This window comes from Neomonachus schauinslandi, chromosome 12 (genome assembly GCF_002201575.2).
Source record: "Neomonachus schauinslandi chromosome 12, ASM220157v2, whole genome shotgun sequence".
Classification (NCBI taxonomy): Eukaryota; Metazoa; Chordata; class Mammalia; order Carnivora; family Phocidae; genus Neomonachus; species Neomonachus schauinslandi.
In genome coordinates this window covers 15,123,086-15,129,944 of record NC_058414.1, presented here as the reverse complement: position 1 = coordinate 15,129,944, position 6,859 = coordinate 15,123,086, and the positions used below count along the sequence as shown (strand labels likewise).

The 6,859-nt window shown below is 40.4% G+C and overlaps 1 pseudogene; it reads right to left on the bottom strand.

The window, feature by feature from the left end:
* Positions 1-543: 543 nt before the first annotated feature.
* LOC110574299 overlaps positions 544-6,859 on the bottom strand; it is a 56,987-nt pseudogene continuing 50,671 nt past the window's right edge.

Genomic DNA, 6,859 nt, shown 5'->3' with positions numbered 1-6,859 from the left:
ATTGACCATTATTACAACCAATGCTGAATTGGTTGGCTCAGTTGTCATGCTGTCCCTTACATGGGACTCTCAGTTAGATTGCACCAAATGAAAGAACACAGAAGCAAAAGTAGATTTTTGATTTCTTTTATTGTGCCCATTATGAAAAACAGTACAAGCTTCAGGTAGCAAGATGGTGGCTTCCAGGTATGTAAAATAAAAGGCTTCCAGGTAATCATCCAAGGGACTGCATGCTTCTGTACTCAGAGGCATGGGGACTGGGTGGCTGAGGAGCTGGTGGACATTAAGGAGAGAGTGGTGCTAAAGCCCCTGTGACCCCCCGGTCTCACCCCTGAGTCATGGCAGCATTTGTTCTTGCTGTAGAGTGAAAGTTTCTGTTTTCCCAGTGATTTGTAAACATGTTCTTCAGTAATGACACAGTAGAAAAAGACACATGTGAACTGAAATAACCCAATCTCAGAAAGGAGCCACACTAGATCACTAGCAGACACTTTTAGGGACAATAGCCAGTGGGAAGAAGTGGAACTTTGGTGCCACCATGTGTTAGGAACTCTTTCCATTGCCATAGAGTGCTGGTCTCCCAAGCAGACAGATGGCGATGATGGTGGAGTAGACCAGGCTCTTCACAAGGAGGAGGAGGTAGGTGTAATAGGCAGAGGTGTTCATGAGTTGCAGCTGCAGAGTGTCTGAAAGAAGCATTTTATTAATTTCATGTGTTGTTTTGAAAGGCTAGGACTTATTAATGGGAGAGAGGTGACAGTATACATTTCTGATGACTTAGTTGAAGTGACACTCACACCAGCACAATGGATAGTAAACACCTACATCACCATCACCACCACCACTACCACCACTGAGACAACTCAGAACCCAGTTTGCAGGTCAATTCACTTAGAATTTCCAAGGTATTAAAAAGTAAAGTTGTGTTTATAATGAATGAATCCAATGGGAAAAAAGGCATTGGTGATAAATATCTTTTAGCATTTCTTCAACCCCACTGTGTCTCTAAGTAAGAATAAGAGGCACTATCCATTAAGTACAAACTAAATGTCACTTATTTTGAGAACTTTGTGTGCAAAGCTTAAATCTTATTTAATTTTCCAATAACCTATGAGATTATAATTTTCATTCCCATTTTACAAATAAACTGGGCAGAGAGAGAAGCCATTTGCCTGATTTCATGCAACTAGTAAATACTAGAATCCAGATTTCAATCCCTGCAACACAGCATTTAAGAAGACTTTCGCAGCTGGTCTGTAATTCTGCATCTCCACGTGCAATAAATACCAACAACTTCAAAATGATTAAGCAAAACTATAAAGTGGGATGAAGATGATAATGAAGAAGATGATGATGATGATGATGATGATGATGATGATGATTAGAGTCAAGAAGTCCCTTGATATTGAACATGGAGGGTGGATCAGCAGGGCTAGAACCAATGCTCTTCATCATTACCTTTGTTCAAATGGGGAGAAAGAGCCAGGAGCTAGTACTTATGATGTAGCAGCTAAATGAGATGCCTATGCATTCTACATTCTACATATGCCATGTAATATCTTCTATAACTGAATTAGGTGGTATTTGTGTCATTTTTGGTGCGTTCAAAAAAATGTAAATAGTTTACCCATACTCATGCAGCTGATAATTAAAAGAATGGAGTTTAAGTCCAGTCTGTGACAGTTGAAACCCAGGACTCACATCCTCTCCTGTGTGCACCTGTCTCAGGGCCTTGGCTTTGGGATTTCAGGAAGGATAAAAACTAAGGAAGTATATGAACTCTTGATTCAGATGGTCTGGGATGAAGCCATCGATCTCACTGTGTAGCATGGAGACTTAAATAATTTCTGTTCATTGCCTTCATGTGTAAAATGGGAATAAACTTGGCAGTGACTCTTAAGGGAATTAAACAAAACGCACTTACAGGGCAGCAAAACACCTTCCGTACAAGAAGCTCTCAGTGTCAGTTCATGTTATTAACCACCAGCAAGAACAAAGACTTAAAAATACCTAGAAGCAACTTGATATCATGTTTTCCTCAGTCAGTAGAAACAAAGGTCACAGAAGTGAATGAAGTCCATTGTTGAAAGAATTCAGAGCACATCGCTGCACCCCTAATTTATAGTCCTCTCACACCCAAACCTGCATTTACTGTGTGAAGAACACTCCTGAGAAATGATGGATTGACTTTAAATATCACTCAATCTATTTTGCAAGATTCAGCCGTTCTGAAGTTTCTCCCTGAAGCCAGGGAAGTTCAACAGTTATGTTGATCAGGTGGAAAAAATGCTATAGCATAACATAAAGGCAAACATAGACAAAAACTTACTGTTTTCATCATTCAGAGAATCTTTTGTGGAGTCAATAACAGTGAGCTCTAAAAGAAATGAGAACATGTATTACTGAATTGTTCATATCCTTCTTTGACATTGTCTGGGTTGTGGATAGATGATAGATAGATGACAGATAAATGATGATAGATAGATGATGATAGATAGATGATAGATAGATGGATGATAGATAGGTAGATAGACAGATGATAAATAGATAACAGTTAGTCAACAGAGAGGACAGCCATTACTAATTTGAGCCCCACAATTCCCGAAATGTTTGGTCTGATTCTGTGTAATTCAGTAGATTCAGTGAGTAAGTTCCTAGTGCTGACTTGGAAATTCCCATGTCCACAGGTTAAAGGTTGCAGTTTTGGGTGTTGAAACGGCACTTGGGTAGGTCTGAAGACATGGTTTACTGACTTGTGGTCTTAAACTAAATGAGTACATTTTGAGCCTGTGGTTTTCCTTTTTAACAACCCTGCCTTTTGATCAAACTCTTAGCTTAACTGAGAGATAGGATCAAAATGGAAGGCATTAACACCACTCTCAGCAACTGCTCTGAAGTTCTCACAGTTTCTGTTGTTACTCTAGGTGATATTCACAGGTCTTGACCTTTTTGCTTAACCCTTGTGATGTTCCCAGGTTACCACTTTGGTTTTACAATTTTTGAGTTGGTCATTCTCTTCATTCTTTGTGATGTTCCAGTCTTAAAAAGATCATTTGCTTAGAGATTACTGGCTTTGAATTTGCATGCCAAGCTTTTGAGAGAACATAAAACACCAGGCAGATTGCTATGATGCCTATAAACAGGATAATTCCCCATATTTGGAGTGCTATTTGATGCCATGGTCTCAAGACTCAAAGCAATTAAAGTCAAATAAGTAAGAAAGACCCTGCTGAAGAAGTCACTCTGTTAAGCCAAGTGGTTTGCACCCTGATCTGATCTTATTGGGTTTTAACTTCCCCAATAGTGTTCATCTGAGTATAGCACATGGTGCTGCCTACAGCACAGATCCAGCCTTGCTCAGCTGAGTCATAATCAAGGGCTATCTTACTTTCAAGAACTGCTTTGGTCAGAGTCTAAGGATTTTTATGGGGTACCCGTTGCTTTCGGAGGGATTCTGCAACAATTTTAAGAATGGAGGAGAAAGTCTTGATCATACCTCATTTCCAGCTATCCCTAACCAGGGAAGTAGGGCCAGCCAAAAGAGTGAATCCTGGTGGCTTCTTGGTAGTCCTACTAACTTAGGATATATCTTTAGGGGAGTCAACCAATGAGATGTCTTATTTACCTTGAGAAAAATTAGGACTAGGGTTAGATTTTCTGCTAGCCTGAAATAAAATATTGCTCTAAATTCCAGAGGTTAACCCCCTTGGCAATGACCAGGGAAATATAGGCTATTGCCAGAGTAAAAGAAAAGAGGGAGAAAGGATTTCATATTTAGTTAAAGTATGAAGTCTTGAACCCCTGTTTAGGTGAAAGCAGTCTGTTTGGATGTCAGCTACTTTTCTTACTCTAAATTGATTCAGAAACTCTATGTCTGGGCAGGACCAGGTGTCAGGTGGAGACTTCTGTAGCTGTGGGATGTGTACAAGGTTCAACATTTAGATTTTGTTTTTTTTATTTAATTTAATTGTATTATGTTATGTTAGTCACCATACACTACATCATTAGTTTTTGATGTAGTGTTCCATGATTCATTGTTTCTGTATAACTCCCAGTGCTCCATGCAATACATGCCCTCCTTAATACCCATCACTGGGCTAACCCATCCCCCCATCCCCTCCCCTCTAAAACCCTCAGTTTGTTTCTCAGGGTCCATAGTCTCTCATGGTTCATCTCCCCCTCCGAATTCCCCCTCTTCATTTTTCCCTTCCTTCTCCTAATGTCCTCCATGCTATTCCTTATGTTCCACAAATAAGTGAAACCATATGATAATTGACTTTCTCTGTTTGACTTATTTCACTTAGCATAATCTCCTCCAGTTCCACCCATGTTGTTGTAAAAGTTGGGTATTCATCCTTTCTGATGGCTGAGTAATATTCCATTGTATATATGGACCACATCTTCTTTATCCATTCGTCTGTTGAAGGGCATCTCGGCTCTTTCCACAGTTTGGCTATTGCGGACATTGTTGCTATAAACATTGGAGTGCATATGGCCCTTCTTTTCACTATATCTGTGTCTTTGGGGTAAATACCCAGGAGTGCAATTGCTGGGTCATAGGGTAGCTCTATTTTTAATTTTTTGAGGAACCTCCACACTGTTTAGTTTTACAGCAGGAGCACTTGGTAAGGTCCCTCATCTACTGGGATGTCGAGGGCTGTCTTCCTCTGATGTTGTGTCTAAAGTACCTAATCACCAGGCTGCAACCTGTGACTGAGAGAATCCTTTTAATTGTGAACTAGGAAGGCTTCCATAACCTGGTGATGACAGGCTTGAGCATCAGACATTGGAGACTTACACTAGCTGGTCAGACTAACAGGCGACACAAAGGATGAGCAGAAGGTTGTATACTGAGACAATTCCAGGAAGGTTGCAAGATTTTCCTAAAGGCTCCTATGATTTGCCCAGTGAAGTAGGTGCCCTGGTCATTGGAGATCACAGAAGGTGTGCCCCAAGGGGGAAACCCATTTTTAACAGTGTCCTTACCACAGTGCAGGCATCAGGGAAAGGCAGAAAATATACACACAATGACAAGGGAATATTGACAACCCACACTAAGTGGCAGTGGAATGAAATCCAACTGCAGATGTTCAAAGAGTCCAGAGGGAGGAGGCATGAAGCCTCCGGAGAGTAAACAGTTTTTCCAGGACTATGGATCTGACAGGTTAGACATTGATGGTAAACTGTTATATACATTTGGGGTCTCCAACGTGATGGTTACCAAGCCAGTTCCTCAAGACACAAAAGAAGCTTTTATGATTTTGCAACTTTGGGCTCACCTGGGTAGCTCAGTCAGTTAAGCATCTGCCTCAGCTCAGGTCCTGATCCCAGGTTGCTGGGATCCAGTCCTGCATCAGATTCCCAGCTCAGCGGGAAGTCTGCTTTTCCTTCTTTCTCTGCCCCCCAACTCGTTATCTCTCTCTCCAATAAATAAAATAAAATCTTTAAAAATAAAGATTTTGCAATTTTGCTACATATCTTTAATCTGGGACTGTAGTTCTTAGGTGAAAAATAAACAGATATATCAGAAAAAAATAATAAATAATATTTAAAAATTAAAAAAAGAAAAATAAACAGGTATATCAGAGAGTGGTGAGCTAATCTCTTTAGAATTTAACGATACCATTAGTTAAGAATTTGGGCACTGGGTGTTATACAAAAACAATGGATCATGGATCACCACATCAAAAACTAATGATGTAGTGTACGGTGACTAACATAATAAAATTTTAAAAATTAAAAAAATAAAAATAGTATACCATTTTTCTGGCATTCATTAAAAAAAAAAAGAATTTGAGCTTCTCAGAGCCAAAAAACACCTAAAAGGGATGTGTCTGGTATTGAGAATTTTGTGTTTTATAGTGTAGCTCCTTGCACAGGAGTTTTCTTGAGGTTGATGGGTACCTAGTGCTGATACAACCCATTTCCTGACCAACTCATACAATCAAGGGAGTGTTCTTGAGGTAGCAAATGCTTCAGGTAGCAAATGCTCTTACAATCTCTAAATGCTTGACTCGTGCCCACCAATTTCTGTGGCTTTTTCCACCTTCCTGTTCCTCTGTTGGCAGTAGCCTTTATCTACACTGAAGACTAAAATTATGTGCACATTAGTGTACGGACAGTAAGAGATGTTACTGAGTTTTGACCACAGGAAGACTCTGTGTGCACCACCACCAATTCTCCTGGAAACTTACTGAGGTTTCCACCTGGGGAACTTGGTCTGAAAGGTTAGGGGCTTGGCTGTGAGCCAACCCTTCTGCCAGTTCAGTTAGACTCTGGGCAAATATACCAGCTCAACAGAGCTCCAGACAAACATGCTAGCATAACACTCTGCCAGCCCAAGCTGGCTTGCCCTGCAAAGCAAAGTCAGTTAGATTAGGAGTTTGTACACAAAGAGAATGGAGCTTAGAACCAAGAAAAACTCACCCACAGCCCCTGGAACAGGTGAGAAGGATTGTGAACTCAAAGGGCTCACAGTTACCACCTCTGTGTTTTGCTTTGTCTCTGAAGGCCCCTGGGAGTCCACTTCGGATTCCATCGCTGCCACCAAATCTGTTAAAGAACAAAAATTCAACTAAGTAAATGTTAAAGATCTAATGGTGCTATTAATCAGTCAATTAATGAATCACACAGCATCCCACCTAGCAAGTAGAGGGGAGCTCAAAAGGATTACAGGAAAGGAAAAGGTTTTAACAATAGAGAGGAAGCAGGAAAAAAGAAAATTCAAAGAATCTATTGTTTTAGGCAAGGTCACCCTCTGGAGGGGAAGGAAAGGGGTGTTTCATGGTGCTGACCAAGAAATTCCCATGTTGACTGGCTAAAAGTTACTCTTTTGGGGGGTTAAATTGCACTCATGTTA